The following is a 24,217-nucleotide window of genomic DNA, read 5'->3' on the forward strand; positions in this document are numbered from 1 at the left end:
CCCGGTTTTGGGAAATTTTAAATTTTTATTTTTTTCCTGTTTTCTTTTCAAAATTTTTCTTGAATCTTAAAAACCCCAATTTGAGAGTTCCCCCCCCTCGCTAATTTCAAATTTTAAAGTTTTTTTTTAAATAATTTTTTTTCAAATTTTTATTTATTTTTACAATTATTTATTTTTTTTAATTTTAGCTTTTGCCTTTGCCCAATTTTGGGGTTTAGTAGCCCTTTAAAAAACCCCTGTTTTTAATATTTTATTGCGGAAAAATTATTAATATTTAAATACGGGGGGCCTTGTAAAATTTATTTCATGCCCTTCCCCTTAAAACCCAATAACTAAGGGGGAAGCGATATAAATTTTTTGTTTGTTATAAAAATTACAACAACCACTGGACAAAGTCTTTTTTTAAATTAAAGGTGAACAAAAAAGGGGGGTTTTTTAAATTTTAAAAAAATTTTTTTTTTTTAATTTAACTTTTTAAAAAGTAATTTAAATTTTTTGGGGTTTTATTTAATAAATTTTTAAATTTTTTTTTTTTTAAAAATTTAAAAAAATTAGAGTTTTTTTTTAAAATTTATTTTTGTTTTTTTTATTGAATTAAAACTTAGATTTATCAAGTTTTTTTTTAATTATTTGAAAAATTTTTTGTTTTTTTTTTTTTAAAAACTTTTTAAAATAATTAATGGTGGTATTTTTTTCAAAAGGAAGTCTATAAAATTTTTAAAATCGGTTTTTTTTCATAGGTTTTTTTAAAAAGGTTTCATTTTAAAACCATCCGTTTTTTAAATTGGGTTCCGGTTCTTTTTTTTTTTTTCCGTTTTTTAAAAAGGGAAAGGATTCTCTTCACAAAAAAAAAATTTAAAGGTTTTTAAGGGAGGGATGAAAAAGCGTTAGGAGATAGATTTGGTTTTCCCTTTTCATATCTTTACTTTCTTTTTAAATTTTAAACTTTTTATAAGACATGTTTCTTTTGGTTTTAAAACCCTGTTCCTAACCAAATATTGCCTCTTTGGTATTTTTGACAAGGCGAATTTCCTCAGGGAAAACCTGATCGGTTATTTTCAGCAGTTTGAAGAACTTTTGAAAAACCGTAGATGGTCGGCCTCTTGGTGTGTTTCCAGGGTGTGCAAAAGGCCTTGACGTAAGTGCATGGCTATATAACAACCCCATAGAAGAAGAAGGGATGGTAATTTAATGTTGACTCAAATTAGTGGACAAGAGTTATTTTCTGTGTTTTCACGTAGAAAATTATCAAATTAAAAAAACTTGTCTTTTATAGTGTTGAATGATACTGTTCAATCTTTTTTTAATGGTATGAATATGCAGGATTTTAATAGTGACTTTCTTCAAAGTTACCAGAGTTTTTCTGTTAGGCTGATCAGTAGAAAGACCTATGTATCAAAGCATTTCACAAAACATTGAGGAAGTTAATACCTTACGGATAAACTTTGAATAAGGCAGAATATTATAGCATAACTAGAACATTTTTAACTTGTTGCATATTGACATTTTTGTAAATATAAGCTCCTTTTTTGTTTTAGGTTGAGGAAGTATGTTGATCAAATCAGTCCTAACATTCAGTGCTAGAGGCTTTCTTAAAAGACCCATTTGCCATCAACGCTTTCTGTTATTCATTTAACCAAAGGTGAGTTAAATTATCTCATAAAGAATACATCACTTTGGATCTGATATCTGATCCAGTTCATTGATGTTATCTTATGCACATTGTAATGTTGTTTTCCATGAGAGTATGTTTACTATGAATATTTGTGTCTGAGAAGAGAATGTATGGTTACCTATTATTAAATAACCCTTTGAACCCCAGGCGACGAAATATCGTCGCCGAGAAGATATGCGAAGATCCCCGCGGCGACGATGTATCGTCGCCAATGAAGTTGCGAGAATCCCCGGGCGACGTAATATCGTCGCCATGGTATATGCGTTTAATACATATTTATTTGAAATCGTAAAATACTTATTTTATGAGTATTAATACATATTTATATGTATTTTATTAAAATACTAATTTTTTTATTTATTTATTTACTAATTTATTTTATTTAGGTAATATCAGTGATTTTTGTGTTGTACGCCTAGAGGTTTTTACAAGTCGCATACTTTTATATATAAAAATTCAAAAAAAGTTAATTTTTAGAGATATCAATATAATTTTTTTTGTACATACACAAAACTAAATTTAGAAAAATAAAATGTGGGTGCCCATGGTAAAAATATTTCTTATTTTTTAATTAAAAAATCTTAAAATCAATTTTTTGCCTAAAAATCTATATACATATATTTTAAAATTATTTTAAATACTGTTAAACATTTTTTTATACTTCAGACTAATCTTTTTCTGTGTATACAATTTCATTCTGGACATTTTGGTGTGTAAATACAAGACAATAGCATAAAAAATACCAAAAGTATTAATTTTTTACAAACAGTATGCAAAACAGCTGTTTCTGCTCCGGGGATTCTCGGTAGTTCTTAGGTCAAATGATTTTGGTACGTTTTTTCCACCATCAATATTTTGGTCTGGGGTTCAAAGGGTTAAGAAGATTTAAAAATATTTTCTTATTCCAGTATTATATATTTTCAGGTGTTCATCAAATCGGAGTGAAAGCGTGGAAGAATCAACAGAGACAAGGGCGACTGCTATTAGTACTGCAAGGCCTGAAGATATACCCCAGAAAAATATCCGTAACTTTAGTATAATAGCCCATGTAGACCATGGCAAGAGCACGCTGGCGGACAGGCTACTGGAGATGACTGGGACTTTGGAAGCCAACCCTGAAAACAAACAGGTTTTGGACAGGTGTGATTTCAAATTACATGAGTTCGTATGAATTTGTATATTTACAACATGACTAGCTTTTCACGGGGAGTGAATTGTTTTTAGCTCTTCTTATTGTGTAACTAACTACAAAAGAATAATAGCTCCATTGAAATTTGATCAGTTTGTGGTAATATAAAACATATTTGGTAATTGTGTACTTAAGCCACTTCACAATATTTGTTGTTTTTTTAAGAGGGAAATGCTTAAGATCCATTTGATTTTATGAGATTATTTTGATTCCGTAAAAAGGCTGTCAGAATAATCACCAAACTGAAAAAAGAGAGTTGTGTAGACCTGCGTTTAAAAGAGTTGCAGATATTGACTTTACCCTACCTCTACATTCTTGAAACTGTCATTTTGCTTGTCTAAATGTGTCTTAAACACGGAGCCGAGACATACACAGTCACAACACCAGAGGCAGGAATAATCTCTGTACTGGCAGGCACAGGGACGGTATCTTTCGAACACTTGCCCTCACAGGCAGGTGTTGTACTATTCAATAATCTGCCAAAACTCACTCAAAAATTCAAGAAGTGCCCAGGGTATCTAAAACCCGCGAATTCGAAATTCTACTGAAACCCCTGGGATAACGAATTCTAGCCTCAAAGGCTTGTTATAGCATGGGCTAGTTCCTGGCATATAACTGGGAGACCAATGATTTCGGAGAATGATAAGAAAAACCTGGTGTCGAAGAGGGGAAATAATTGGCGAGCAGATGGAAGCTGAATGAATGCTACTATGTATGTTTGACTGGATGAGAAAGTGATAAATTCTAGCTTATTTTTAAGTTATTTAATTTACCTTTTGCTGTATAATTTCATGTAATTGTCTGACAGCAATAAAAACATAATATTATTATTATCCATGAAGATAGCATCAATCAGTAAAATATAAAAATTCTAAGGGTGATCGCTAATGTTCACTAAATATTAAAAACTCACCTAACCATATTAAAAACACATCTAAAAACAACAGTGTGTATCCTCAGACTAGAGGACAATGGCTACCATATCTGTTGTAAGGATTATAAAGAAAGTATTGTAAAATTTCATGTCGAACTCAAAATTACACAATATAAGAATGTCATTTTTATACAATAAAAAAAACTTGATAAAGCAACCACTACACATATTCTCCATAGGTCCATAAAGCGTGTACAAAATGTCTAATAACAACGATATAACACAAAGAACAAGTCTATTTTGGAGTGCACAACGCAGCACACTTTGAACAGTCCACGAAACAAAAAAACATAATTTAACAACAAGACGTGCAAATACGGTATGTATTGGTTTAAAAAGACCAAGAGCACAGAGGAAAAATGACAGTAAAACTTCACCATTGAGGTAGGAACTGTTGCAAAAATGATGAAAAAGATCGTATATAAGGTTGTAGCCCTTATCTGACCTCTAAAATTCTGGATAATAAACTTCAAACAAAGAACTCTAAAATTCCTTTGTACTTTTCTCGTGTGAATGTTGGTATCCTGATTAATACTCTCCACCAATGCCTATTCCTCCTTGGCATGTTACATAAAACTCCCAATTCCCCTCAGCCCCTTAGATTGATGAACCATTTTGGATATAAACCTAAATTTTAAAACATATTATCAGTTACTGTGCAATTGTGATTCGTGAGCGCTTAAAAACTCTTTCTGGATATGAAAACAATATTTTAAGAAATTCATAAAAGTGGTTTTAGATCGTTGAAGCTGAAGGGGCTAATGTAAACATTATCCACATATTATTTTTCCAAAAACAGAATGGAGTGGTGGGTTTGATGGTAGTCTTCTGGTTACAGGCTGCAAGTAGAGAGAGAAAGAGGTATTACTGTGAAGGCCCAGACAGCCTCACTATTCTACCACTACAAGGGGAGAAGAGTATCTGCTCAACCTCATTGACCACGCCTGGTCACGTCGACTTCTCCAATGAGGTCTCTAGGTAAATAATGAAATAAATTCAATCTTAATATGGAAGCAAAATATTTTTTAACTCCTTATTAAAAATGAACAAAGAAGTGCTTATGTTTATTATGTATTTTAATGTGGTAGTTAAATTGTAATAAAAAAATACAAAAATAAAGATTTTTTTAAGCTAAAGAATAAAAAAAAAACATTTTTGACTGATTTTCATGAAGTATAAATTAATGACAATTGAGGTACAACATTTTTTCATACATTAATACATATTTACACATACACATTTGTGAATACCACCTGATTTTTTAGTATGGGAAATCATGAAGCAGGTATCGCCCACAAAGCTACATCTCAATCACTGCATTGGTGACACGATTCTCAGTGCACATTATACTTCAAGCAAACTACTCATCTCGATGTAAGCCAATCAGTATGCCCACACTATCTAGTGGCAGAACAGTGAACCAAGTACTGTTGATAACCCAGCAGGGATCACTTCTGGCTGGTTTATACCTTCCAGTTGAACCCACCACTGAGCACAGCAAAAACCGATGTGTCACTTAAATCTGGGCAACCTTATGGATGTCCAGGAGCGGCACATCACTAACCGTAAATGTGGAGATTCTGGGGTTCATGGGCAATTCGATAGGTCCAGTCTACTGTGGGAGATGACTGTTGGAGTTGATGGGGTTTGTTCCCTAACCTCAGAGGTTCTTGCTAGCCTCAACAAGGGTGTGCCACCCCCTGCCTACTTTGACTGGAGAATCTGGTTCAGTGCTGGCCTCCCCTTCTTCCGGGGAGACATTATTTTCTGCCACCTGTTGAACATGGAAAACCTGGTGGTGAGATGTAGTGCCCTAATTCTTCCTCATGGATCTCGATAGAAGGTGGTCCCTACCCCCTAACCTTACCCATCTTGAATATCCTGTCACTCCGGAAGCAGTGCAAAGGTTCTTACAGGACTAAGTGCAATTTATAAGCTTCTTGTCCCTAAGAGAACAAAAAAAAGTGCTGTTGATTATTTTAGGTGTTTTCCCATTAGTCGAATTCACCACACGTCTCAGATCAAACTAAAACGGGTGTTTGTTCATGACGGATTAATTCGTCAGCGGCTCTTTTTTAATCAGCGACGAATTAACTCAGCAAAAAAACCGATAAAAGATTAATTTTTAGAGTTCTTAAATGAATATAAATGTTCATTATTGTTCAGTATAAGTTAAAACTTTAAGATTACTTATTATGTTATGTGCTGCAGTAATGACATGTGCTGATTGCAATTGATTGAGGCTGATCAACGGTCAGCTGATGTTAACATCATCTATGAAATACATTACCATTCCTCAATCTGAAAGTTATTCACTGAGACTTTCGTATCCTTGTTTTCATTAAGTTATGGTAAGGTAGACCATATTAAATATTAAGAAGTACATTGGCTTAGAGTTAAATTGATTATTGAGTTTTTACTCTGACTGTAAGCTAATTTTTTCTAAAATTTCAGTTGTACTGGCTATTTTAGTATAACGTCTGTCAGAGTGTGCAGGCAATGCCAATGGCCAACTTCAAACTAAGGCTTTAATCCCTTCATGTTTAAGGTAATATTACGTTTGTAGCGATTGCGTGAAAGAGTGCTACTGATGTAATATTACACACAGTTCATTACATTACATACAGTTGTTCCTGTTGTATTCTGTTGTCAGCCATTATATTGCACAAGAAGCATTTCTATGACAACTGCTCGTTGCACAAGCGGTTATGGCATTTTCTACTATATGTCAGCACTTCCTTGGTCCTCTACTATAAGTGTTTAACTTCAGTAAATTCGATGTAGTTGCACAGTACAGATAGCTAGGGTGTTGTTGCCGTAACCTGTCCTGGAGTATTTTATGGTTTTATTTCTATTATTATTATACCATAGAAATATATCTAACGCACAAATAGATGATTGGATTCGTTTGCGTGATGAAGGCATGGATAAAGACACTAAAAATACCTTTTTTTTTTGCATATATCTAAACTCAATAAACCTGCCTCTGTGAACCTTCAGCAAAACAACATAATTGTAGGTGCAAAGGAACCATTAACGCGTGAAAGAAACAGTTGCCTCCGCTCAAGTTTTAAAAGATCAATTACAGATTATTACAAATCACAAAGAACGCTGGTGCCAACTAGAAGTTCAGAATCAGAACAGAAAAGTGAGTAACATCTATGTAGTCTTTGACAAGGAAATTTGCCTGTTTACCTGTACTAAAGTACTAAGAGAGAAATTAATGATCATTTGTACAATTGGATGACATCAGTCAGTGTTATAATATACCTACCAGGAAGTGCAGACTAGGGAGTGGTAACGTTCTACCTTGCCTTCAAACGAGGAATTTTCATTTTTCCCGTTCCCTAGAACTAAGAGATAGATGACTAATTATATGTACAGGTCTCTGGCGTCATGTCAGGGAGTAATCTTGCTGGTGGATGCCAACCAGGGGGTGCAGGCTCAGACAGTTGCCAACTTCTACCTTGCCTTCAACCGGGAACTAGCTATCCTACCCGTGCTCAATAAGATTGATCTCAAAAATGCCAAGCCGATCAAGTCAAAGACCAGCTTTTCAACCTCTTCACCATTGATCCTGATGATGTGCTCATGGTAAGTGATTGAAAACATTAGTGGCATAAGTATTTTAACGCAAGTTAAATTTTACATAAGCTTGATCTAAAGATCTTTGTAGTGCATTTTTTGTGTATAAAGATTGATTGTTCAATGGATTAAAGATTTGTTAAATGTTTAATCAGTACTCAATTTGACAGCTGAACAGTTCTTCAATACCGTACTCTTTATTGATTGGAATGAAACATATTTTAATTGTTTACCAATACTGACAGTTTTTTACTTCTTTTTTATTGATAATTAGAGATTTTTTAGTTGTTACAATGACTAACAAATGTTTTTGTCAATGTTGTCAGATTTCCGCCAAGATAGGCACTGGTGTGGACTCTGTGCTTGAAGCCTTGGTGACTAGGGTACCACCACCCTCTGGGAGCCGCACTGCCCCGCTACGGGCGCTGGTGTTCGACAGTTGGTATGACAGGTGTGTGGTGTAACTAAATTCAGTTTCTGTTATCTGTTGACAGTGTGTGTTTGAAATTTCCACTTATAAAAAAAGTACTACAAATATATTACTTGATTCTTTTTTGTATATTAAACATATAAATTTTATTTATTCTCAAAAATTACAAAAAATCAAAATTTTATTACAGTTTATTATTGTTGACGTGTATAGAAAAGTAAATACAGTAAATAAAACAAAACACCTTAAAACCTAGAGGCAAAGCATCAAAAGAAAAAATATAAATTCAAAAAGTATTGATTCTTATACCACCACAGTTGAAAAAACTACTTGTTTAATTTTAAGAATGTAAGTACTAATGAAAAATTTAATTCCTGCTTCGTACTTTTATCATATTTTAAAGTGTTGAAAACAAATTCCAATGGGTCACCTAATTTGCTAGCAGTATGTTAAGGCTACTCAAATTTACACCACTATAGTTAAAAACCTATTTTTTGAGTTTGATCACTCAAGTTCCTATGAAAATAATTTAATACTGAGTATTTTTACTATAGTTTAAAATTTTTTTTATACAAATGAAGAAAATCATTAATAGGCCAAACCAAAAATATATCCTTATTTTAACTTTATTTTTGTTTTCGATGTGATCTTTTAAAATATTACTTTGTAATAAGCTATTAGAATTTTGCTTAAATACTGCACAATGTAGTCAGTTGCTTTGGTAAGTTTACTACTAAATCTTGTGTATCTAGTTTGTTTTATTTTATAGTGGTTAAGTAAATTGGTTGGGAGTGCTTATATGTTTGTGATATTCTAGGGGTTTAAGATGTTGAATTTTTTATCTGTGGTAGAGATAGTGCAGGTTTAAATCCTGTTTGTGACTCTTTTTTTTACCACCATCGACCTTGTACTGAATCGACTCTCCTCCTTATTTTGTTTGATAAGATCCTTGTAGCCATGAAGACGGGCAGAATAAGGCTTTAAGAAGAATGGTCTCTCCATTATACACCTCCAGTATGTTAATAATTTGTAGTTAGAGCAATTGAAAGTTGTTACAATACATTCTTAGTTGTCATTTCTCCTTCTTCTTCTTCTTCTTCTAAGGGAAGCCTTTTACTTAAGCCTCAAGGGCCTTTTGCACACCTCGGAAGTATACAGTGAGACCAACCAGTTTAAGGTTTCAGCAGTTCTAGAAATTGCCAAAACAACCGATCAGGTCCTCCTGGGGAAATTCACCACCCTTGTCCAGACTACCAAAGATGCTGTAACGCTCCATTACTATTATTGTTTTTAAAGCCATCCATAAACCATTCAAGCTTGGACCAAGCCTCTCTAGAAGGTAAATCTGTGGCATTTCTCCGTAGTCACTTTATTATCCTATTGATTAACCAGTGTGTAGGAAAAACACAAGTACAAATTGTTGTAATGTTTCAATAATTAGGTAGAGTAAATATAACTACTCTTTTTTGTAGGCTAACTTTAACGAAGTTTATCTTGAAAGAGATGCAATTTCCTGGACCCATATTCGTTGAATGAAAATAATCTTATTTTTGACCTATAGAATACCGGTTTGCCCCTGAAAAGTTTTGTGTAATGTCAGGAACACTCTATACATTTAATGTTATGTTGGCAGGTACCGTGGAGCAGTGGCACTAGTCTATATTCATGACGGGGTAGTACAGCCAGGTGATGAGGTGTCTTCCCATCATAGCAAGCGCCACTACATTGTCAAGTCTGTGGGTGTGTTGAAGCCTCATGAACAAGCCACCTCACGCCTGTATGTTAAATGCACCTTTTCTTGTAATACGAGAGCTATTCAGAAAGTAAAGAGCTTTTGAAATAAAAAATATTTTATTAAATGCATTTAAAAGCTACACTCTTAGGCTATTTTTCAACGTAATCCTCACTCAGATTAAGACATTTATTATAATGTGACACAAGTTTTTCGATTTCCAGCTTTGTAGAAATCTGCTACCTGAGATCTTAACCACTTATTAACGCCAGCTTGAAGTTCAGTGTCACTATTGAAGCGCTGCATTACGAGCCAGGTCTTCATCGCTGGAAAGAGGTGGTGGTCGCTTGGTGCCAGATCTGGGCTATAATGCAGATAATTAAACACTTCCCAGTCAAAATCATCCAAGACTTGTCATGTACGATTGGCTTTATGGGAACATGCATTTTCGTGGAAAAACAAAATTTTTGAGCTCAAATATCTCCTACGCGTGTTTTGTATTGCTTGCTATAGCTTCTGCAATGTTTCACAGTACCTCTCTGCATTGATTGTTTGATCCTTGTTCAAGGAAATCAACCAAAATCACACCCAAAGCATCCCAAAAAACAGTTGCCATAATCTTTCTCGCTGACAGAGTTTGGACACATTTTCTTGGTTTTTTTTTTGGGAGAATGTGAGTGCCCCCATTCCATAGACTGCATTTTTATTTCACAATTTACATGCTTCACCCATGTTTCATCACCAGTAACAATACGATCGAGAAGTCCGTTACCATGTTCGTCGTATTCATCAAGAACACAACCAAATGATGACGGTTAATGATGCAGTAAGTCTTTGTTTTTTTTATCTTCCATAAGGATTTTTTGAACCCACCTGGAATAAAGGTTGTGATATTCAAGCATGAAGTAAACTTCATGAAATTAGTGAGAAATGTTTCGAGAGTTCAGTCATTGTGAAACAGCAATTTTCACTAACTATGTCATTCATTTTCAATATCAAATTTTCAGTCACTAGGCTAGACCAATCGCTATGATTATCATCATGAACATTGGTGCGGCCATTTTTTTTAAAGTCAATATATCAGTGCCTTACTCTGCTTTCACTCACTATTCCATTTCCATAAACTTCACACAATTTGCGATAGATTTTAATTGGTTTATGGCTTTTTGCCAACAGAAATCTTAACACTGAACCTTCTTTACAAGTGGCGAGATTTTAAATTGCAGCACACATTTTAATTAATCACATTGAAAAAAGTAAAAGAGATACAGACCGCGCGTGACTACAGCTCGATGCGTACTGAACACCAGAGTGTTTTGACATCAAGATGGCGGCTGCAGCCCTGCCCACTGCCACACCATTCAAAAATGTCTGTTACTTTCGGGATAGCCCTCGAAAATACCAGCTGTTTTGTAGGCATTTGTAAGAAAAAAATCATATATAATGTCAATTGTATTACTTCAACATTTTAAGCTATTTCAGTTTCATAATATTGTTTGAAAGAAGTCGTTTAAGTTTTTTTAAATAATTTTCACTTAACCAAACTTATTCATTTTAATCTCTATCTTAAAAAAGTTTTATAGCATGACTTTCATTGTTTTAGTGCAGAAAACAAATTTGCTATTTTTATGAAAGAATTACAAGAACATTAAAAGCGAGACTTGTATAATTTATGTGTGGCCTTTTGCTTGTTTTGACAAAGTTCGTAAAACCAAGGTTTGTTTGTAGGACTAAGGTTTTTAACTCTTTGGTCCTACATAAGTAATGTTTGTGGTGTCATAACAAAAAATGTCAATAGTTGCTCTCTTAGTTTATTATTCTGTACAACATGCTGAATTTCCATGATGATTGATTTTAATTCAATATCTGTGTGGGTTTTGTTCCAAAATTAAATTTTAGTTACTAACTAAGAAAAACAAACCATAAAGGTTTTAAAATAGCTATAAGTTTTTTATAAGAAGTAGAGTTATTTTCAAGAAGTAAATATATGCTTTTTGAATCTTAATAAGTCAGCATATAAAAAATCATGTACAAATTCAGTAAATAAATTAAGCATACTTCTTTTGCGGTTTTGTAACTCTTATCGCTCGTGTTAACTAAATCCATTGTCAGTGTAGGGGGGCAGGTCGGCTACGTGGTGTGCAACATGCGGTCAGTGTCCGAGGCCCACATCGGAGACACACTGCACGCCAAGGGTTGTAAGGTGGAGCCTCTGGGTGGTATCTCACCTGCCCAACCTATGGTCTACGCCGGCGTCTACCCTATGGACCAGTCCCCAAACACGTCAGTATGCGCATGGTGCTATAGAGAAACTTGCTCTCAACGATCCTGCCGTCACCGTAACCATCGATTCCAGGTACTCTAATAGGTGTTTTTGATAATTTGTAAACTGAGATTTTATAGTAATGCACTATTTCATTTACCTTTTCTATTTTTTCTGGATGTTGGGTAATGATTCTACTGCTATGAATAAAAGTGTCGGTGAATTATACATCAGCTGTTCAAGAATTGAGCTAAATATAATGTTTTTATTTTATTTTTCCAGTTTCAAATTTGAATTGATATGAATTTCTAGTAATAAAAGTTTTAGTTGTTGTGCTGTCTCTTATCAATATGTTACTGGATTGGATTACAATTTGAATTAATAAATGGCAGAAATCCAATTATCCAATCTCCAACTGTCTGAATCGCCAATAACCCAGATCACTGTGAAAAAAACCGGTTTGTTAAATGGCACAACTATCCCGTAAACAGTCATTAACTTGATTGTCACAAGCAGCAGATAAACGTCTAGACTATAAATCCAATCATCTGGAGTAATTGGAAACTAACCCTCTCTGGATGATTCCGAATTACAGGAACTGGTTTAGGTTATTAATTCAGTCTTGTTTTTGTATGCTTTATCAATGGGCTCCTTGTTGTATCTTTTTGTCATCCATGATTAGTGGTGACAGTAAACTGGAACTTGTTTTGATTTTTAGTTCAAAGACTTGTTTTCATATAGTTATTTTATTCGTACTACTTCTAGTTTTTAGATTTAATCTTCTCACTGCTGAAACTTACAGTACAACATATATCAAGAAAATAAAGAATATAATATTGTCTTTATTTTGTATATTGTTAAATACCATTGTATCCTGTGAAAGTTATTCTCTAAAAAAATGATGTAACATACATATACGATTTTATTACAACACTTTACAATAAAGGATCAATTAAAAAATGTCTCAATATATGAGAAGAAATTTGATTTAAATAGTTTTTTGAGAATTTAAATAGATTTAAAGTCACATATTTAGTAGTTAGAGGCAAATTATTAAAAAACTGTATTTTATTAAGTATATGATATAATATTGTATTGCTTAGTCTGATTATTTAGTATCAAAGGTCAATCTGTTTCTAATATACATAAACCAAATTAGAATAAGGTATGAGTCCATCAAACCACGTGGAATGCTGTTTTTTTAGGTTTAGCATAGTGTACGCTTTCTAAATTTGTCATTAGTTGAAACCCATCAAACAATATCTTCAAATCTTTCTTTTTCTATGTGCAAATGTTAACCAGTTACCAGGAAAAGAAAATTTTAAGCCCAAAACTGTATGAATGAACAACATAAATCTTAGGTCTTTAGTTTTTTTTTTTAATTCTAATATTCCTTAAAGAACAATCACACTCACTTCAGTTTTAAATAACACAATCTATCATGACACTTGGGGTTAAATCTGTGATTGGTAAATTCGTTAAATAAAAAAACATTACAAGGAATTCCTCAAAGTTCAGTCCTTGATCCAGTTTTTTTTTCAATTTTTCTTATGAAATGCGAAGCCTTACGTTTCTAAAAATACCAATTCTTTGAAGAATATATATATATAAACAATACTGTGTTTAATTTTGATTATAACAATCTTTATATATACAGGAATCAATTTAGTCTCAATTTTACAAAATTGTTTCTTTTCTTGTAGTCCAGCTCTAGGCCAAGGATGGAGGGTGGGATTCCTGGGTCTGCTACACCTGGAGGTCTTTAACCAGAGACTAGAGCAGGAGTATGGTGCTGAGGCGGTCATGACCGCCCCTAGTGTGCCTTACAGAGGTCAGTTCCTTGTTTATCACTGTTTTATTCCTGTGTTAATCCTAGTATGCTATTAGATTTAATAGATGTAAGTTATAATGGGGTTTAATGGTACTTTCTGATTAAACGGTTATTTACACAATAAATACTAACGGCTAGGTTGGGTTAGGGTAGGGTAGGTTAAGGTAGGATAGGGTAGGGTAGGTTAGGTTATGTTAGGTTAGGTTATATTAGTAAACCTAAAAAAAATCGCCTAACCACATCAGCGTGGTTTGAATAGGTGGCCTCCGTTTAATTAGAAAGTACTGGTTTAACATTAGACAGTTCGCTGACATGGAATAAACATCCAGAAAAAATTGTTTCAAAAATTAACATGGTTTGTAAGCTCTTCAGAATTTTAAAGTTATGCTCACAAAAAACTCTAAAGATGATATATTTTTCACATATTTATTCACATATTATATTTGGTATCTCATTATATGGAACCTCATGAATAAAAAAAATTTAGATTCGATTTTTAGTAATACAAAAAAAGCAATTCGTGTTATTTTAAACTCCAATGGAATTAAACTGTGAAGGATCGCTTTCGTCAACTGGGTATCATGACAGTTTATAGTGTATATATTTGAAACTATAAGGTCAGTGAAAAATCGTGCTCATAGCTTAGTCGAAAGTGGTGAGAACCATAGTTATAATATGAGAAAAAGAAATAATATGGCAGTAGCTCAACATAACTTACATTTTTCTATAAAAATCCAATATACATAGTAGCTAATTGTTTTTAATTTGCTGCCAAGCAATATAAAGTTAACCCTCTCCCGCTCGCATTGTTTCTAGGCGCTCACGGTGCTTCTAACCTCAATTAATTCGCTCTGCCGTTCGAGCTCGGTCAAAATACGCGGCGCCTCAACTTACACACGTTCTGTCATTGTAATTAACTATAATGTAGCAGGATTAGTTTGTTAACAGAAACTAATGACAATTCAAGACGTAGGGTTGATTCTAGGTGGAGTTAAGGACTACTTAGTTAAACTGTAGTAATATAAATTTGAAATTTTATAGTTTGCATCAAGTACAAAGCCGGTTATATCATCTAGCATACACATTGGATATAATGGATAATGTAATGGTAGTCAAATTTGTAGGCTATTTAGTGGTTATAGCCCATTCATTTTGAAATAGAATACTTGGTCTTGTAAGCTAACTATTATTGTAGTGATGCAGCAGACAAACATCTAGAAAATTAATGTACTATACAAATCCAAGGTTTTACTATAACAATGACTGTGCATGATAAAGCATTTTTAGTGAAATAGTTCCTAGGTTTCTTTTATTTTAAATAAACCGATATGTTTTCCAAAGATGAGACAATTTTTGTGTTTTAGAAGGAAAAAAGTGAGTTTGATAATGGTGCATCTCCATCTATGGGATTTCATCTAAGTAAGATTGTAAATTAGACAGTAGAATTTATTTTTATGACTGGAAAATTACAGTTTTTCAACCATTATCAGAAATGGGGTTGTCTGTGAACTAAACTACCTGATTCTTCAAAATTGGAGAACATATTTTGCATTACCAAATACCAGTTAGATTCTAAGATTTTTCCCTTTCAGAAAAAAACCTACTTTTCAAAAATGTATTTAGAGTGTTATACTTTTTACTTGTTAATTGTGTTTCAGTCAGAATAACAGGGAAGAAAAACATCTCACTTTATGGTGGTGAAGAGATCGTAGTATCCGATCCGTCCAAGTTGCCCGACCCCACAATAATCACGGAGGTTTTGGAGCCAATGGTAATGGGGACCATCATCACTCCTGAGAAGTACATGTTCAAGATCGTATCGGAGTGCATGGAGCGACGAGGAGTGCAGACAAATTCAGTCAATATTGATGGTTCCCGAGTGATGCTTCAGTTTGTGCTTCCACTCAATGAGATCATCATTGACTTCCATGACAACATAAAGTCCCTCACCTCGGGGTTTGCTAGTTTTGACTACGAGGACCACGGATATGCTACATCGGCCCTGGTTAAGGTACAGGGTGAACAGACATTATAACATTCTCTTACTTGTCATTAATGGAGTTTATATATACAGTATATATATATATATATATATATATATATATATATATATATATATATATATATATATACTGTATATATATTCAACCGTTTTATTTCTCTAATTGTTAAATGCTAAATATCTGGGTACTTATTTATGCATTAAACAGATCACCAGATTTACCCTATCTTAGGTTTTTAAGTTTGAATTAACAGATCTGAAAGTCAAGGATTATTACTATATAAGAGACACATCATTGCAAGTCTGGCTTTATGGACAGTTACAGAACCCCACTTCCCCCCTCACCTTGTCATATCAGCTGATACTCTGTATGAGGTAACGTAACGATGTCTTGCATCGTTCCGGTTGTTTACGAGGGGGTACCCAAAACAAACCGGAATTATTTTATAAAAATTATATATTATCAAATTTTTTACAATACGACCTTATCTCCTTCAAAATAATTTCCATTACAACTAATACACTTGTCCCAACGGTATTTCCATTGATCAAAACATTTTTTGTAGTCATCTTTAGAAATGGCTGCAAGCTCGAGGTTCGTTTTTTTCTTAACTTCTTCAACGCTGTCAAATCGTTGACCTTTCAAGCCTCTTTTCATGTGTGGAAATAAAAAAAAGTTGCATGGAGCGAGGTCAGGCGAGTAAGGTGCGTGGGGCAGCGGAACTATGCCGTTTTTGGCTAAAAACTGCCTAACTGAGATGGCTGTGTGTGCCGGTGCGTTGTCGTGGTGGAAGAACCAGTCTCCAGTCTGCCACAAATCGGGTCTTTTCTGGCGAACACTGTTGCGCAATCTTCTTAAAATCTCCAAATAAAATGTTTGGTTGACAGTCTGACCTAGAGGAACAAACTCAGAATGAACAATGCCTTTAGCATCAAAAAATCAAATCAACATGGTTTTGATGTTTGATTTGACTTGCCGACATTTTTTTGGACGACGTGAAGATGGCGACTTCCATTGGCTTGACTGTTGCTTCGTTTCTGGGTCATAACCATAGCACCATGACTCATCACCAGTAATTACCTTTTCCAGAAAATCGGGATCATTTTCGAGATGTTCTTTCAGAAGGCGGCAAGTTTCAACTCGATGTGCCTTTTGATGGTCAGTCAGAAGTCGAGGAACAAATTTGGCAGCAACCCATTTCAGTCCTAAATCTCCTGTTAAAATTCGCTGAACCGAGCTCCAAGTTAACCCACTACTCTCTGATAGTTCCTCAATTGTCTGTCGACGGTCGGTGAGCACAAGTTCACGAATTTTCTCAACATTTTCGTCCGTTCGAGAGGTTGATGGACGTCCAGAACGAGGTTTGTCTTCAATCGACATGTCGCCATTTTTAAATCGAGCGAACCACTCGTAGACCTGAGTTTTCCCCATAGCATCATGTTTGTAAGCTGTAATCAACATTACAATAGTTTCTGCAGCATTTTAACCAAGTAAAAAAACAAAATTTCACAGCTGCACGTTGTTCACTTAAACTTGCCATGACAAAAAACGAAACAACAACAAAACAGGGTTAGCGAAAACAGTCACTATGAACGAACAGAATGCACTAGGACAACGGAACTGGGGTAACTGAGCTCGCAATGGGTTGCGCGACACACGCCTAGCGGCAGGAATGTGTACTACACGCTGCCGGCTGCCAGCAATACAATTCCGGTTACTTTTGGGTACCCCCTTTTGGGCACTGAAGGCGCTTGATACCTGTTCGTTTGATTCGAAAGCAGTCTGGTAGAACTGGCTAAGGAAAATAGAGTAACACTCGGTTGGGTGCCGGGCCATGGGGCATTCATGGTAATGAAAAAAGCAGATACCCTCGCCAAAAAGGGAGCGGATTCCTTTATGGTGGGGCCTGAGCCGGGTTGCAGGACAGCTTTCTCCTACAGCAAAGCTCTTGTAAAAGATTGGGAAAAAGAGGACAAGATACTTTAATTGGAGTAGGATTAAGACAATCAGAATGTTTATCTCTCCTTATGTTAAAGGGTGGTCATCTCTCCTAGATCAGAGTGAGAAGGATATATAAGAATGATAATAGAAATGTTGACAGGACATGACCCCCTAAGGAAACATCTTAGAAGGTGGGCCTTAGTCAGACTAATGAATGTAGACTCTGCGGAGAAGCAGAGGAATCAGTGGAGCACATAGGCTAAACTGTCCTGCCATATCTAAAATTATGAAAAGATTTCTAGAGGCATATCTCCTCAACCCCAAGGACATCAGAGAACAGGAGCCCTCAAATCTGATCAGCTTCTGTTAAGTCTCAGCGTCCTCTTTAGGAGTAAGTGCGGGGACAATCTTCTCCTTCCACCAGGATAAAAAACAACAACAATAAACAATCACTTCATTCTTGTATTCAATCGATTATCCTTTCACTAGTTATTCTTCTGTTACAGCTGGCATCGCTGTGCCACAACTCAGGCTTGCTTTGAAATGTCTCATATTATAGTGGATAGGAAAATCAACAGACTTACCTTGAAAACTTCCTTCTAGGGACCACTGATTTCAAAGAAATATTAGGGTTCAGAATCAGAATCTCTTTATTAACATGAACATTGAGAACAGTTATGCGTCAGAATATACATATGATACATGATTGTCATTTATGGTAATTAAGTTTTAGTCTAAGTCTGGCTGATCTCTTTGATGAATTCTTGAACAGTGTAGATAGGATGTTCCAATAACCACAAATCAAGTTTCCTCTTCATTGCCTTTCCAGTTAGTTGTTTGAAGGAAGCTGTGAGCTGATTGTAAAGTTGTGCTCCCATTGTTGAGGGTTTCTTGTCATGAAGGGCAGTTCGATGTCTGACTGGCGGTATCAGAGACGCATTCTGTGTATTGTAGGAATGTGGTCGTATTACCCTGGGAAGTTCAAGCTTGTCTGCATGTAAAATGAGTTCTTGGATATATATCGCTGTGGCTGTCTTTATTTTTAGTTGTTTGAATGCTGGTCTACAGCTGTCCCTGGAATGAATTTGAAGTGCTGCCCCATACAATGGCTCCGTACTTTAAGTGGATTTCCATAAGTGCATGGTATGCGATTTTCGCTATTTCCCAACTGCTTACACTTTTTATTCTTTTTATTACATAGGTGGCGGTGTTTAGCTTCTTGCAGAGGTTGTCAATATGTGGACTCCAGGTTAGTTTAGCGTCCAAGGTTAGACCCAGAAGCTTGGTCTCCTCTTCATTACTTATGTCAGGCAGCACAGGAACTTGTTCCCCCCTCCCCTTCAAAGTTAATCTGTTTCGTCTTGAATGGATTTGCAGCTAGGTCATTTGAAGAATAGTAGTCATAGGTCATATTTTAAAGCTATGTAGGTGTTTATGCTGAGGTCTTCGGCGGTATCACTTTGAAGCAGGAGGGTTGTGTCATCTGCAAACATAACTACCAAGCTGAAGTCTTTTACATAGTCAGGGAAGTCATTGGACAAGAGTATAAACAAGATAGGGCCGAGCACAGATCCCTGAGGGTCTCCCCTAGTCATTGGTTGCGGTTTTGATCTAACTGTCTGTGTCACTCCATTAGTAGTGTGGTTCAGCTCCACTAATGGACTTCATCCAGTGAGATAGCTCTCAAACCAGGTTTTAGGAGTGCCTGTTATTCCTAGCCCTTCAAGTTTATCTAAAATTATCTTATGTCGTATGCAGTCAAATGCTTTGGAGTAAGACAGTAGCAATGCTGTTGTGAACTTTCTGTTGTCAAGATAATCTATAACCCCTCTTGCATTGTAGTACACTTCCTAGCTCACCGGAATGTTATTATTTAAACACTCCGTCCTGAAACCTAACAGTGAATAAAATTGAATGTATCATGTGGAAAAATATATCAATAGATATCATTTGCAGATGTTACATTTTGCCATGAAACTTCATGTATATGTAGACAGGAATGGGTTCCACTACGGTACACGTTCAGCCAAGGAATTTGGCTGAGTTTCATCAAGCCTATCACTTAGTAGTCTGACACAATATTTTTTATCTGGATGTAAACATTTCTTTTTTTATGATGAATGCACTATCATCGATGGTCCACTTATCTAAGGCCCAGGCTGTGGGCAAACGCATGTGTGCCAAACTGGTTGAGATTATTCCTTGGCAGATGGTCCATATAAATGCTTGAATGTAACACATAGGTTGTTTTTTATAGCTGGATATTGCACTGAACGATGTGGTGGTGGATGCATTATCATCGATGGTCCACTTATTGAACGCCCAGGCTGTGGGAAACGCACGTGTGCTAAACTGGTTGAGATTATTCCTTGGCAGATGGTCCATGTAAATGCTTGAATGTAACACATAGGTTGTTTTTTATAGCTGGATATTGCACTGAACGATGTGGTGGTGGATGCATTATCATCGATGGTCCACTTATTGAAGGCCCAGGCTGTGGGCAAACGCATGTGTGCCAAACTGGTTGAGATTATTCCTTGGCAGATGGTCCATGTAAATGCTTGAATGTAACACATAGGTTGTTTTTTATAGCTGGATATTGCACTGAACGATGTGGTGGTGGATGCATTATCATCGATGGTCCACTTATTGAAGGCCCAGGCTGTGGGCAAACGCATGTGTGCCAAACTGGTTGAGATTATTCCTTGGCAGATGGTCCATGTAAATGCTTGAATGTAACACATAGGTTGTTTTTTATAGCTGGATATTGCACTGAACGATGTGGTGGTGGATGCATTATCATCGATGGTCCACTTATCTAAGGCTCAGGCTGTGGGCAAACGCATGTGTGCCAAACTGGTTGAGATTATTCCTTGGCAGATGGTCCATGTAAATGCTTGAATGTAACACATAGGTTGTTTTTTATAGCTGGATATTGCACTGAACGATGTGGTGGTGGATGCATTATCATCGATGGTCCACTTATTGAAGGCCCAGGCTGTGGGCAAACGCATGTGTGCCAAACTGGTTGAGATTATTCCTTGGCAGATGGTCCATGTAAATGCTTGAATGTAACACATAGGTTGTTTTTTATAGCTGGATATTGCGCTGAACGGTGCATGTGGTGGTGGATGCATTATCATCGATGGTCCACTTATTGAATGCCCAGGCTGTGGGCAAACGCATGTGTGCCAAACTGGTTGAGATTATTCCTTGGCAGATAGTCCATGTAAATGCTTGAATGTAACACATAGGTTGTTTTTTATAGCTGGATATTGCGCTGAACGGTGTGGTGTGGTGGTGGATGCACTATCATCGATGGTCCACTTATCAAAGGCTCAGGCTGTGGGCAAACGCATGTGTGCCAAATTGGTTGAGATCATTCCTAGGCAAATGGTCCATGTAAGTAGTTTGCATTGGGTCAAACATTTCTGTGCATTTGAAATTTTTCACTTATGCTTTGATCATTTGATCACTTATAATGGCTAGGGTAAGGAATCTTGGGATAAAAAAGTGTTTGAGTATTTATAATCTCCCATCTGATTTATTTGAGACAACAATTTGTATTTTCATTTTTAAGACTGTTGGTGTTATAATGGGCGAACTGGAACGTTTAAACCAGCCAGAAGTAAAGCCTTCTGGTTTCCTAATTGTTTTAGAAAATATTTTTAAAGGAGAAATAAATAAGTATTATGTAGAGCATCTGGATTACTGATGTACAATATGATGAAGTATAAAATACCTGTATTACTTTCTCATAATCCACTTGTCATTGTTCCAACTAGATTGTTATTATGATCAACCGCATCTACTTCTAAATATGGAAAAACTACAAAAATTAAAAAATGGTTTATGTTATAAGTTGATGTAAAGTGATTGACCAAAGTTTTACCAAGTCACATTGTTCATTTACAAAAATATTTCAGGAACATCTCCCTAAACATTCAAACTGAAAACTGTGACCACATGATAAATTAAAACAAATTTTAAATTTAACATAAATTCTGACTGAAAATTTTCATTTATACAGAAAAAAGAGTCCAATATATGGATATATTGTAGAGGAGTACAAAATATTTGAAAAAAGTATATTGAGACCCACAGCATATCCTAAATGAACTATTCCATTTGGATCAAATATATTACATTACATGATTATAAAGATTCAAAATATGGTAGCAAAATGCAGGAATGGATGTGCAAGCAAGAGTGAAGGGTTTGGGGTTGGAAATAGTAACAGCTGTAGTATAGATTAAAACAATTGTTTGCCGTGCGTAATCCACTTGTTTTTGTTTGGCCGAATGTTTATGTGTGTAAATGTTTGATGATTTTTTTTCTACATTAGTTTTAAATGGTTTTAATAGAAGTCAGACTTTGTGAAAAGATAAACTTATATTTTACAAACCTTTTTGTAAAAAGGTTGAACCTATTTTATGGAATAATCTGGAAAGTGGAATTAATATTGTATATAACATTATGTAAAATCCTTCAACTTGTTAAGTAAATATCTGAATATATGTTGAATTTTAGCCCTTGAATAAAATACGAACAGACTGTTACCTATTTTATATAAATGAAAGATATTCATCAATAGTGTGTGTTATATTTACTGTAGTACAACTGCAATAATACCAACAAATTTGTAAATGAAAAAAAATTTTTTTTAGTTGATTAGAATAGTTTATAATGTACTGAAATACATTGTGTGTATTTAGATTGCAATCCAGGCTTTGGTTGGGTCCAAAGTTGTTGCCAGAGAAAACCTCAAAGCATTTAGAAAGGATGTTACAGCGAAACTGGTAAGTGAAAAGTGATTTGTCGTTTTTTAATACGTAACACTAAATGGTCCTCCAACACAAAAGGTAATTGCCAGTAAAAAGTAGGAAGGAGGATATGATGTTAAGAAGGATATGTAAGTGAAAAATACAGGAGAGCAGAAAGTCGAGGATAGGTCAATGGTGTTGGTAACGGGTGAAGGAGCAGTGACATGGAAAAAGTATTAGAACACGATGTATGATGGGGAGGTATATGTGCCTAGCAGACTCTGTGGAATAATTAAAACAAATTGTATAATACATCTAGTTTGTTTGAATTTAGTATTGGGTAAGAATATATAATTATTTAAATTAAATTGATATATAATAATAATTTTTCACCCATTTCAAGGTCCCACTTCGCACTTCATTGGCTTAGCGTTATTAGCGAAGCCTACTACTTGAGGGGCTTTAAAAATTTCATTTCTGTCCATCTGTCCACACAATATCTTGAGAGCGAACTGATCTATAGACTTAAGATTTTGCATGAAGCACAATATCTGTATAGGCAAATAGAGTTTTATGATGGTTCATGTCACTCCATGGAATTTGGCTGAGCATTAGCAAACATTTTTAATTGGTCTTATGGCTAACCACTGAAAAAATTTGCAGAGTAAAAGAGTGTCATATTTCTTTTTAGCTCCTCAGTGCATATGCAGAGTGGTTACTTTTTATGCTTTAATGGCAAATTTTATGGGAAAGGTTGTTTCTTTTGAAAATAGTAGGACAAATCCATTGTTTTTTGTAGATCAATAATTTAATGGCACGGTTTCTTTGAGACATTTATTCTAAAGTAGTTTTTACCATGCAGTGGTGTGTATATTTCTGCCTCGAACAATACTGTGGGTTTGTTTGTAGTTATGGCATTACTGAGTGAATCACAAACTGAGTGAAGTTTAGTAAATAGTGAATCAGGAAATAAAATCTTGAATGGGGAGAGTGTAACGTACTCTGGCACTGTGTAGTGTATAGGGGTCTTACGTTGTTGTACCCTGGACCGATGTCATGTCCTCTTTTGAAAGCCATTGAGAGATTACTTTCTATTTCATTAGTTTTAGGTTTACCAAAAGATGGCTATTATTTATCACAGTAAATTTTAAATCGATTTTCAACTTATGAATACTTTAGTTGTTGATAAATTTCTCGTACACTTGTTTTCTCTACAGTACGGAGGAGATGTAACAAGAAGGCAGAAATTATTGAAGCAGCAAGCCGACGGCAAGAAGAAGATGAAGAAAGTAGCCAATATCAACCTGCCACGTGAGACATTCATCGATGTCCTCAAACGGTAACATCTCGTGCAGCAACTGAGTGTGCAAATGTCACACTTTGTATAAGTTAGTCATTCACTATTTCATGTCGAGATGAAGAAAGTTGAATGAAAGCTTTATTTTACTAGTGAATTGACATTTGTTAAAAAGTTCTTCTGTAAATAATATTCTAGAAACTGTTAAGATAGCAAAAGTTGTACCAAAGTTAATTACAGAGACTTTCACACAACCATAACTGAGTTCTTAATTCCCTTGTTTCCCTTTTTGTTGTGTTTATACGTCTGGTAACAGAAAGCTGGCAACGAATTAGTCATTTCTTAGTTTTACTCAGAAAATTTAGAGATGAATGATGGTATCCTTGGAAAATAGCTCTGAGGATTCAATTTGTACATAACTATTACAGTGCTATTCAAGATTCCAGTTAAAAATACGTTCAGTACACCTTATACATGTAATAAAACAGCCACCATCAAATCAGGTTAAAACCACCAAAAATAACAGGTATGCTGTGTCATAATAGTAAGCCCAAGTGCAAAATAACGTTCATTT

The 24,217-nt window shown here is 35.1% G+C and overlaps 1 pseudogene; it reads left to right on the forward strand.

The window, feature by feature from the left end:
* The first annotated feature begins 1,091 nt into the window (after positions 1 to 1,091).
* On the forward strand, positions 1,092 to 23,900 carry LOC124372777 (annotated as a pseudogene).
* Positions 23,901 to 24,217: the final 317 nt, after the last annotated feature.

Source organism: Homalodisca vitripennis, unplaced genomic scaffold (assembly GCF_021130785.1).
Source record: "Homalodisca vitripennis isolate AUS2020 unplaced genomic scaffold, UT_GWSS_2.1 ScUCBcl_3999;HRSCAF=9870, whole genome shotgun sequence".
In the NCBI taxonomy this organism is placed as follows: Eukaryota; Metazoa; Arthropoda; class Insecta; order Hemiptera; family Cicadellidae; genus Homalodisca; species Homalodisca vitripennis.